This window comes from Gopherus flavomarginatus, chromosome 2 (assembly GCF_025201925.1).
Source record: "Gopherus flavomarginatus isolate rGopFla2 chromosome 2, rGopFla2.mat.asm, whole genome shotgun sequence".
In the NCBI taxonomy this organism is placed as follows: Eukaryota; Metazoa; Chordata; order Testudines; family Testudinidae; genus Gopherus; species Gopherus flavomarginatus.
The window spans coordinates 289,064,807-289,077,678 of record NC_066618.1 but is presented as its reverse complement, the minus strand read 5'-3'; positions in this window follow the sequence as shown (position 1 = coordinate 289,077,678).

Here is a 12,872-nt window from a genome sequence, read left to right as displayed (position 1 = left end):
AACCATCCCACAGGAAAGGTTGGGAGGTGTTTCACAGGAATTCAGTGCTATTCAATGGAACTCACTCCACATGCCTGTTGACGTTTCAAGGCTTCAGGATTGCACATGTATAAACAGAGCCTGATCCAAAGAAGACTGAGATCCAGCAGAGTCTTCTACTGACGTTAATGGACTTTGTTCAAGACCATAGAGACCAATAGCAGTCAACAAACAATAAGCCTTTTTGTGTGTAAAGTACAATAGGCCCTTCTACGTTTTTCCCTACAGTTCGGACAAATCTATTTGTAATTCAGCAAAAGATCAGCCTAGTTTTTGGAATGAAAGCATCTCTATGTCATTTGCTAAATCACTAGGAAATATTACTAGCTCCTGTGAACAATATTCATAGCTTGTGAAATATGAAAGAGCACTGAGGAGTGATGTTCTTCTGAGCACACACATCAAGCCAAAATTATACAAACCCACGCAAATGGAACAGTACCTTTTGATATAAAAGCAGTGTCAAGGTCAGTGCTAGCAGGGTTAGAAAAATGTGACATCTTAGACTCAAGAAAAGAACTCCGTGTGTGAGAGACAGAAAATCTATTCAAGTTGCTTATAGTGCCATGACAAAATTCTACTCGTAGTTTTACTGGGGTAAATCCAAGATCTTGTGACTAGAGCACAGGACTGGTATCCGAAGATGTAGGCCGCATTCCTTTCCCTTCCATAAGCCGGTTGTATGAACTTGGGTGGATGATTTAATCTCTCTGTCTCTCAGTTTCCACATCCCTAGCATGGGCAGTAATATTATTTATTATTTGTATTGTTGTAGAGCCTCTGAGTCCCAATCCTGGACCAGGACCAATTTTGTTGGACAGAGTAGAAACAAAAACAAAAAGACGTTTATAGGGGCATTGAGAGGCCTAATTTCATTAACGTTTGTAAAGCACTTTGAGATTCTCTGTTGGATGATACTGGATAGCACTGTACACGACACGTGCTGTATTGTGGATAATGAATTCAGATCTCAATGAAGTTTGGCAATTCTGGATTTGGAGTAGAGTTCACGAATTCAAACCAATTGTTCACATAGCCACGTAACTTGTATTAAAGTTATATAGGGATCTCACTAAGCTACGAAGGGATCTCACGAACCTGGGTGACTAGGTAACAAAATGGCAGACGAAATTCAATGTGGATAAAGGCAAAGTAATGCACATGGGAAAACATAATCCAAACTATGTATACAGAATGATGGGGTCTAAATGAGCTGGAGTCACTGTGGCTAGTTCTCTGGAAAGATCTGCTCAGTGTGCCGCGGCAGTCAAAAAAGCGAACAGAATGTTAGGAACTATTAGGAAACAAATAGATAATAAGGCAGAAAATACCATGAGGCCATTATCTAAATCCATAGAACACTCACACCTTGAATCCCACGTATAGTTCTGGTTGCTGCATTTTAAAAAAGATGTTATAATTGGAAAAAAAGTACAGAGAAGGGGCAAAAAAAAAATGGTTAGGGTTATGGAACAGCTGCCACATAAGGAGAGATTAAAATTTTTTTTTGGCTGTCAGATTATAAAAGAAATGATTCAGAAGGGATTTGAGAGAGGTCTGTAAAATCATGAATGGTGTGGAGAAAGTGATAGAATCATAGATTATTAGGGTTGGAAGGGACCTCAGGAGATCATCTAGTCCAACTCTCTGCTGAAAGCAGGACCAATTCCAAAATCCCTAAGTGGCCCCCTCTAGGATTGAACTCACAACCCTAGGTTTAGCAGGCCACTGCTCAAACCACTAAGCTACCCCTCTGCCCCCAATTAAGGATGTGTTCTTTAATCCTTCACATAACACAAGAACTAGGGGGTCACCAAATGGAATTAACAGGCAGCAGGATTAAAACAAACAAAAGTAAGTACTTCTTCAGAAATGCACAGTTCATCTGTGGAACTCATTGCCAGGGGATATTGTGAAGGCCAAAAATATAACTGGATTCAACCAAGAATTGGATAAGTTAATGGAGGATAGGTCCATCAATGGCGATTAGCCAAGCTGGTTAAGAATCTGATTGCCAGATGCTGAGACTAGACAACAGGGGATGGATCACTTTGTAATTGCCCTATTCTGTTCATTCCCTCTGAAGCATCTGACACTGGCCACTGTTGGAAGAACCACCATTGGCCTGACCCAGTATGGCCATTCTTATGTTTCTTAAAGTGTCTCTTAATACATAGACCTGGAGTCTCCACCCATTTACACCAGTGTAATATTACTGAGTTCATTAGTATCAGTCCTGATTTAAATGAGAAGATCATTGTGGCCATAGACTTCGGACGTAGGAAATATTCAAAAAGACCAAACATGCAAAAGGGGAATTTTGGATAACAGCACAGGTCAAAGGAAAGATTTCAAGAAACTATATTTATTTACATGGCTCCATTACTGTTGTATCTGAGACCTGCACATTCTTTAATAGTCTTATCTTCACAACTCCCCTGTGAGGGAGAGCAGTGCTAATAGCTCCACTTTACCGATGGGGAAATGAGGCACTGAGAGACTAAATGACTTGCTCCAGGTCACACTAAAAGGCTGTGGCAGAGCAGGGACTTGAACTGGAACCTGGACTCCCAAGTCCTAGAGCAGCGTTCTGACATCTCTTCTACCTCCATGGGCCCCAGTCTGCTCTTTTCTCACTTCTAATTCAAACTATATTTAAATGCTTAGATATAATATAACTTCTGCTGGAAAATAAATGCAATTGTAACCTTTGCTAGACAAACTCACTTTTAATACTCATCACAAAAACCTTGAGTTTGCTAATCATGTCTAGGTTTCAGTTTTATATTTCTCAAGTAACCAAAGGAGTTTTCTCTATGTGCATATATAGTCATATTGTATTTTCCCTTTCAACAAAGAACTAGTTAATCATTTTCTCTTGAAATAGAGGGTATTACTCATGTCAATACGATATGGGTGTAAGTGTCATTACAAGATCACTACAAGAAGTTTCTTTATCTGAGCCTGTGCTAAGAGGTCTGATCATTGTTATTGCTAATAGAAGTAACTGCTGTTACTTGGATTTCAGAATATAATTACATGGCAAGAATGCTTTGCTGCCATTTATGTACACAACCCATGTACTAACCATATAACTAAATTAGAAATGGATGAGGTGGATAGCAGAGATTAAATCCAAATTCACCCATACTCATTGTAAGCACAGCATTCTCCCAGGATTGCATGAAAGCAGCAAGAGAGAGCACCAGAGGAGGGGCCATTTGGAGTTTGCAGGGAAACATCTTTTGCAGCACTACATGGCCCAGATGATCAGAAGATGAATGGGATGGTTGGTCCCATCCGACTGGTTAATGCACACCATGTTAATTCTGAAGAAATCACCCATATATCAGCCAGTTCACACCACTGAATCCAGCAGACCCAATCTCTGTGTGCCTGTAAATCTGGATTTATATGCACATACATATGTACAACAACACCCCTTCTCTCTGTGCAAGTATCTTTGATGCCTGTTATTTTCTGATGTCATGATGTTATGAGGGTCACTGTCTTGAGTGCTGGTTTCTTATCTTGACAGTGCTCTACTCCAATAGCAGATACCTTTCTCCCATGTAAAGAAACAGTTAAGGAGAGGAACCATATGATTAATCTGCACCACAGAAAGTTTATCTGGAGAGTCTGGGAAATAATAATATGATTTACTAGCTGAGTGAAGATGCCACTAGTGTGTATAAATACTTTGTGGAGACAGAACACCCTTTACCTACAGTACTTAGGATGTAATAAACGTTTTATTTTCCATGACTTGTCGTGACTGCTTCACCCTTAAGTGGCGGAACAGAAAGATAAAGTGAGGGCCTGATTCAATCAAAAATATATCAGGCCTCCACGACACACAAGAGCAGAAAAAAATGTATTTTTTACCTGGATAAAGATGAAGTTTATATAGTTCTATCCTATATTATTTGTGTATCTTTTCTCTTTCTCTAGATAGGAAGCTATTGATATATACATTGTAGATTATTTTGATCTCACAGAGAGGGAGAGAGAATTGAACTATCAGTTTCCTTCCAAGGCAAAGAGTACAGGATTTTGATAACCTATTTAATCCTGACGGGAACTGAAGAAAGCCTGTAGCTACAGCACAGTGCAGCTATAATGTATCACGGACAGTTATAGGCTGCAGTTTTATTTAGTACTTTTATTAATGATCTGGAAGACATAGCACATTAATTTCACTTTGTAGATGGTGCTAAACTGGGAGCTGCTGCAAAACACAATGGGAGGAGGGAGAAATGATTAATAGAAAGGGACTAAGAGAAATTTGAAATACAGGCAGGCAACGAGATTCAAACTGGAGAAATGCAGACTGGGGAGCAATATAAGAACTGATCTAAAGCCTTATGAAATCAGTGGGAAGAGTCCCATTGATTTCAACAGGCTTGGAAATGGATGTTTCTAAAGAGCTTTGAATTCCTTGAATTAAAGGTGCTCTATTCAACAGGCCAGATCCTTTGGCAAGGAGTTTGTAATGTGACATGGTAGCAGGCAGATCCAGCAGGATTTAGGGCTGCATTTCGAGAGGTATCTTGAACCATGGAGATAACAGGCCCTTGTTTTATGACCTTCACGTTCCTGCCTGTTATTCTGTGTAGACTACAGTGGGGTTGGGTGTACCTAGAGACACCGAAGGAAATGTCAGTGGTACACTTCTACCCTGATATAACATGACCCAATATAACACCGAATTCGGATATAGTGCGGTGAAGCAGAGCTCCATGGGAGAAGGGCTGCACACTCCGGTGGATCAAAGCAAGTTCAATATAATGCGGTTTCACATATAACGTGGTAAGATTTTTTGGCTCCCGAGGACAACGTTATATCGAGGTAGAGGTGTATATGGGAAATCAGGAATTGATCATATTTGGTGCTGTATATGTGTATGAAACACAATGCTCTGTGGGTATTTGTCACAGTACTCTATGGAATGGTTCTACACTGGCCTGGGGAACGGACTATAATAAATAAGAGCTTATGTCATGTATTTCCTTTACAAAGCACTTTACAAACATTAATAGAAAACCTAGTAGTCTATGCTGCGCATGCAGCATTAATATTGTTCCTGTTCATCAGAAAATCATACTGTGGAGGTCTTAATTCTACAGATTCTAACTCCTCCATTTGATTTATTGAATAAACACCACAGGATGCAGGTTGAGTCATGCACGCCAGTTATTCACCCAGCTCCTCTGAACACTCAATTTTTGTAATGAAATATACATACACAGTGGGAAAATAATCTCCAATATTAACCTAACGACTAGCTTACCTAGCTGCTTGAAAAAGGTAATTAAAACTAATTTGTTAATCTTAATTGTACTAAATGCCTAGACGCTTATGAAGCAATATAATATGGCTGCTCTAGAAATAAGAGAGCACGACAGGTTTTATTATTTGTGCTTTTTGAATATAATTGGTCAAGAAAAAGAAAAAAGTTCACAAAAATGGTAAAAAATGGTAAGTTGTTTTTGTTTCCCAGTTTTCTAAAAGGAATGATTGGTTTACATATTTGGATTTTTGGTGAGAACATTCATTTTTTAAAATTTTAATATTTTTGGATCTTTGGGAGTTTTTTCTCTTTTTCTGCCTCATTTCCCCTACTCGCCTCCTCCCGCCCCCCAATTTCCTACCAAAAGAGGAAGAGAAAATAAAAACAGGGGGAGGCAGAAATATGATAAACCAAAGAAACAAAAAATGAAAAGTGGAAAGAGGGGGGAGGAAGAAAACCATTCCTTTTTCAGTTTGACCAAAAGCCTGGAAAATTGTTTAAAACAAACATTTTTTGTTTACGCATCTGATTTTTTTTTAAAAGGTAATTTACTGACAAACACATTTTTTTATTTGACCAGCTGTTTTAAACAAAGTTTATTGGGAAAGTCACTTCAGTGACTTTAACAGACTTACACCAACTGAGGATATGGTCTACTGAATCGAATTAATTGTAAAAAAAAAACCAGTGAAAGAATAAGAATGAAGTGCTCTAACTAATGCTGATTAACACATTTTGATAAAAATAAGAGTTTTGAGCTAAATGTGTTGGTTGGTTCTTACTGTAGTTAAGCCAAGGGCCAAATTCCTACTCACTTTTTACTCTTCAGATGAGCTTTGTGAGGTTTAACTGATATTATTAAAGCACTTTGAATTCCTTGAATTAAAACTATCAGGGGCTAGCCGTGTTAGTCTGGATCTGTAAAAAGTGACAAAGAGTCCTGTGGCACCATATAGACTAACAAAAGTATTGGAGCATAAGCTTTCGTGGGTGAATACCCACTTCGTCAGACGCATGTGGTGGAAATTTCCAGAGGCAGGTACAAATATGCAGGCAAGAATCAATCTAGAGATAACGAGGTTAGTTCAATCAGGGAGGATGAGGCCCTCTTCTAGCAGTTGAGGTGTGAACACCAAGGGAGGAAAAATTGTTTTTGTAGTTGGCAAGCCATTCACAGTATTTGTTTAATCCTGAGATGATGGTATCAAATTTGCAAATGAACTGAAGTTCAGCAGTTTCTCTTTGAAGTCTGGTCCTGAAGTTTTTTTTGCTGCAGGATGGATACCTTTTAATCTGCTGTGTGTGTCCAGGGAGGTTGAAATGTTCTCCTACAGGTTTTTGTAAATTGCCATTCCTAATATCTGATTTGTGTCCATTTATCCTTTTCCGTAGCGACTGTCCAGTTTGGCCGATGTATATAGCAGAGGGGCATTGCTGGCACATGATGGCATATATTGCATTGGTGAATGTGCAAGTGAATGAACCGGTGATGGTGTGGCTGATCTGGTTAGGTCCTGTGATGGTGTCGTTGGTGTAAATATGTGGGCAGAGTTGGCATCGAGGTTTGTTTGAATGATGGATTGAATGAAAAGTGATATCAACAGCAGGGCAGATTTTGATCTCTGTTGCCTCAGTATAAATACAGAATAACTCCACTGAAATCAACGATGCAGAAATTACCCTGGATTATGCCTGGAGTAATTGAAATCTGTATTTACACCAGTAAGTGCACAGTACTATTATTAGAATCCCACCACATGCTACAATGTCTACATATTCTGGGCCACCCATTTCCATCCATGTAGTAATAGTATATCCTGATGCTCAAAGTCCCATTAATCAGCACCTGACTCCATGCACAGTGCTATTGAAACAAATGTGAATAATCACAGAGGAAGGTACTGTTAAGGTTCCTTCCCCACTCTGAACTTTAGGGTACAGATGTGGGGACCTGCATGGACACTTCTAAGCTTAATTACCAGCTTGGATCTGGTTTCGCTGCCACTGCTCACAAGCACTCCCTTACTTGGGTAGCCTTGAGAACTTAACCAATTTCCTGGTGAACACAGATCCAAACCCCTTGGATCTTAAACAAGGAGAAATTAACCATCCCCTCTCCTTTCTCCCACCAACTCCTGGTGGATCCAGATCCACCGCCTTGGATCTAAAAACAAGGAAAAAATCAATCAGGTTTTTAAAAAGAAGGCTTTTAATTAAAGAAAAGAAAGGTAAAAGAAAACCCTCTGGGAGAGATTAGCATACCAGCTACTCTCACAGACAACAGATTCAAAACACAGAGGATCTTCCCCTGGTCAATAATCTTAATACACACAAGAAAACCCAAATTTGATAATTCCCTTAATGTCACCAAGACAAGTCACAAAGAAAATAAACATAAACCTATTTATCCCTTTCTAAAACTTACTACTCTGAAAAGGGGCTGGTTCCTTGATCTTTTTCACTCCGGCTGAAACTGAAACTCTAAACAAAAGGAAAACTTCCCTCCTTCCTTTTGAAACATCTTGTTCCCTCATTGGTTCCTCTGGTCAGGTGTCAGCTAGGCTAGGTGAACTTTTTAACCCTTTACAGGTAAAAGAGGCATTAACCCTTAACTATCTGTTTATGACAGGTACTATCCCAAATAACTCCAGAGCAGGAGAGGCCCCTGCCCCCTCTCCTCTCACCAGGGGTGAAGACATTGTAAAATTACTTTTTTTTCTTTAAGCTAGCCAATGTTAAAAGCACTTTAGGACTTCTCTTAGAGCTCATCCTCAACATCCCATCTGCCTGGGAATGTGCCAGGTAGGGAGCAAGGGGTTGGGAAGTGTTGGGAGGTAGTGATTTGGTTGTTTGTAGGTGTGCTAGTACTGATTAGTTAATTCTAATCCTTTTCTTTCCCAGATCCTGTTTTTCTGCTCAGAAAAGTCCCCCTTTGTTTTATTGTTATTTTGGGGTGTGTCATTTCTTTGTTGGGGTTTGTGTTGATGTACTTTATTTGTTTCTTGTGTACTGGAATTTATACTTCCTGCCTGCAGTGGTAGCATTACTCAGTTTCCCAAGGGATAGCATCCCTAGTGGTTAGTAGCGATTGAAGGTCTAACAGTGAATGCCAGGGAAAATGAGTAGGATCAGAAGAGGCTAAAATAGAGAAAGAACAAGTTAAAATTACTTAGACAAGTTAGATGTCTTCAAGTCACCTGGCCTGTTTAAATGCATCCTAGAATACTCAAGCAGCAGATTGAGGAGATATCTGAGACATTAGCGATTATCTTTGAAAAGTCGTGGATGATGTGAGACATTCCAGAGGACTGCAAAAGGGCAAATATAGTGTCAATCTATAAAAAGGTAAATAAGGACAACCTGGGGAATTACAGACCAGTCAGCTTAACTTTTGTACTCAGAAAGATAATGGAGCAAATAATTAAGCAATCAATTTGCAAACACCTAGAAGATAATAAGGTGATAAGTAACAGTCAGCATGGATTTGTCAAGAATAAATTGTGTCAAACCAACCTAATAGATTTCTTTGACAGGGTAACAAGCCTTGTGGATAGGAGGAAGTGGTATGTGGTATATCTTGACTTTAGTAAGGCTTTTGACACTGTCTCACATGATCTTCTCATGAACAAACTGGAGAAATACAAGCTAGATGGAGATACTATAAGATGGGTGCATGACTGGTTGGAAAACCGTTCCCAGAGAATAGTTTTCAGTGGTTCATAATCATGATTGAAGGCAGATCAAGTGGGGTGTCCAAGGGATCAGTTCTAGGTCTGATTCTATTCAAAATCTTCCTCAATTATTTAGATAATGGCATAGAGAGTACAGTTATCAAGTTTGCAGATGATACCAAACTGGGAGGATTGCAAGTGCTTTGGAGGATTCGATTAAAATTCCAAATGATCTGGACAAACTGGAGAAATGATCTGAAGTCAATAGGATGAAATTTAATTAGGACAAAAGCAGTATCTCCACATAAGAAGGAACTATCAGTTGCACACATACAAAATGGGAAATGACTGCCTAGGAAGGAGCACTGCGGAAAGGGATCTGGGGGTCCGAGTGTATCACGAGCTAAATATGAGTCAACAGTGTAACAACTGTTGCAAAAAAGTCAACCAGTATTCTGAGATATATTAGCAGGATTGTTATAAACGAGACACGAGAAGTAATTCTTTTCTGCTCTACTCCGCGTTCATTAGGCCTCAACTGGAGTATCATGTCGAGTTCTCAGCACCATATTTCAGGAATGGTGTGGATATATTAGAGAAAGCCACAAAAGTTATTAAACTCTTGAAAACATGATCTATGAGGGAAGATTGAAACAATTGGGTGTGTTTAGTTTGAAGAAGAGAAGACTGAGAGGGGACATGATTACAGTTTTCAAGTTCATAAAAGGTTGTTAGAAGGTGGAGGGAGAAGAATTGTTCTTCCTAACCTCAGAAGATAGGACAAGAAGCAATGGGCTTAAATGGTAGCACGGGCAGTTTAAGTTGGACATTAGGGGAAATTTCCTAACTGTCAGAGTGGTTTAGGACGGGAGTATATTGCCTATGAACGTTGTGGAATCACACAAACACCTGTCAGGGATGGTCTAGATAATACTTAGCCTTGTCATGAGTGCAGGGGACTGGACTAGATGACCTCTCGAGGTACCTTCCAATCCTATGATTCTATGTCTCTTGCACAGTGAGGAGTCTCTTTGGGTGGAGGGACTAGGCATCTTAAAAAGAACGCAGCACCAATCCATGTGTGGAGAGGGGAGAATCCACTTCAAATAGCAAGCACCAGAGGGTAAACTTGAGGTGCGCATCAGGGAATGGGGTACAGTTCTTACAAAATATTGACCCTCTCTGAGTATTTCTGCTCTTTAAGGAATGTGTTTCCTTTGGAAATAAAAATAAGAATTCTCAAAATCGGGTAAGTATATCATTCATTCTGGAACCAGAAATAGAAAAAACGGACAGTTTTTGCACACTAACTGTACTTTGCACTTCTGTAGCTCCTTCCACTCAGGAATCTTAAAGTGGTTTAACCAACCTGAATGAATTAAGGCTAAATTATAGTCTGACTTAATTTAGTCAGACTTAATTTACTGTTTATTAACAATTAATTATTTGGAGATGGAGTCACGTTGAGGTTAGACTGCTGAAGTGGTTAGGAACAGAAACGATTGTCCAGATCTTCTTTGTACAAGTATCTACTTAATCCAAAGTAAGTTTAATGAAAGGTTTTGTAGATGTAAGTCATCTCATGCATTGGAGAGTAAAAATTAATTCTAAGCTTTAAGGGTCTCAAGTGGTGCCCTCTAATGGACATGGATTAAAATTTGGTTTTGTGAAAAATGTTCATTTTCAAAATCTAAACAAACATGAGGTATTATCGGAATATAAATTAATGGTTGCATCCAAAATCCACTGAAGTTAATGGAAAGATGCCCTCTGACTTCAGCTGGATTTGGTTCAGGTCCTAATTTCTGATGGGATGCATTGTCCTAGGGATGGGGGTTCCACAGCCACCACTCCCAAGAGGAGGAGACTGGTGGTGGCGGCAGGGGCGGCTCCAGGCCCCAGCACGCCAAGCGCATGCTTGAGGCAGCAAGCCGCGGGGGGCACTCTGCTGGTCGCCGGGAGGGCGGCAGGCAGGCTGCCTTCCGCGGCTTGCCTGTGGAGGGTCCGCTGGTCCTGCGGCAGGTCCGCTGAAGCCGCGGGACCAGCGGACCCTCCGCAGGCAAACTGCCGGAGGCAGCCTGGCTGCCGTGATTGGGGCAGCAAAATCTCTAGAGCTGCCCCTGGGTGGCGGTCAGGAATTCCCTCCTAAGAGGGAAGGAGTCATTCATCTGCTGTCCAGACTGGGAAACTCGAGATGTGTGCTGCTTTCCTGGAACTAGAATTCAAGATGTGACGGAGAGTCTGCCAAGACTGATTAAGCACTTGGACTGCTACTCCTTCCTACTTCTCCATGTGGGCACCAATGATAATGCCAAGAATGATAGAGGGGTGGCCAGGCCAAACCGAAGCATTCCTGTGAACCTGTGTGCAGGATCACAACGACATTCACTCAAATTCAGCCCAGTCACCCAACCTGAGCATAACAAGCAGAAAAATCACAGTATCCATGAGATTTGCCACTAGGACAAACCTGCTGACCTTCCTGTAATGAATGAGCAACCTGTAGGCTCATGCTTTTTTAACCTTTCTTCCACCTTTCTCAAACCATTCTTTTGCTGTTTGACCGAACCCATTTTAAGAACGGTGTTTTTCCTTGCATAAGGTTTACTGATTTGATTGTGATGTGGTTGCTAAGGCAATGACAGTTGCTACAGTACCAATGTTATGGTTTTGAGAAACTTGCTCATTAGTTATAGCTGGTTCAATTTCTATCTTAAGAAACTTCATATGAGTTCATTTAATATTCAGCCTTTCGATTTTCTTTTTTCAGTTCATTAATTTGAACAGTAATCTCATCCATTTCAGCATCGAGCTGCTATCATGCACAGTCTGGGTAAAATATTCTACTGATAAATCCAATAAAGTCATTTTCCTTACTCTAGCTATTTCAGTTATGAAGTACACATTACCTTAACCTTCAGTGTGCTAACATGTGGCTGCTGTGAGAGAAGCCAAAAATTGACAAGAATATGGACTTTCATTTTTGGACTTTCCCATGAAAATCTTCAGTTCTGACCCTGAATTCATTACTTCTCGGGCCAAACTCCCAGGAATAAGGACCTCAGATCTGACGATTTTATTTTAAAGAAGACTGATTGTCTTGTTTATTTATATGTTACACTGCTGAGCTTTCCTAGGGTTTTCAAAAGGGGATTTTCTCCCCTTGCCCCATCTTGGCTTCTTTTTTCTATTAAATTTTTGGAAACATCTCCACTATTATGATTTGCCCAGAGTTTAAGTTAATTCAGTCCTATATATTCACATACACTGGTAGCTAGAAAAAGATGGTGCTGTAGCTAAAACATGTAACTGGAGGATCTGGGGTTTATATCTTAGCTCTACCAAAAACTTCCTGTATAGTCTAGGGCAAGTAGCTTACAGTGAAAATCCTGACCCTATTGAAGTCAATGACAAAGCTCTCACTGACTGCTTGACACCAGGATTTCAGCCTTGATTTCTCTCTGTGCCATCCAACCCCACCCCCCATCTGTAAAATGGGTATAATAAAATTCCCATTCTTCACAGGATTCTTGTGAGGATACTTTTATACATCATTGTGTGGTACTCCCATGTTCCTGAGGGGCTCATGGATCCATAGGATTGTATTCCTTTGGAGGATGGGACAGTGGTGAGTCCATTTCCCAGCACTGAAGGATTTGACCTTTCTAATGATATTATAGCATTATTGCATCTTCACTAGACAACGTATGCAAACAGATGGACCCTACTTTTCACTGACCCTAAATATGAACAGGGCGTTTTGTTTTTCAGTTGCTGAGTTTATCTTATCCCAATGATTCCCTTGTTTGGTGAGTCAAACTTGGTCTAGCAAAATAATAATTATAATATTTAGCTATCAAATAGGCCATAGC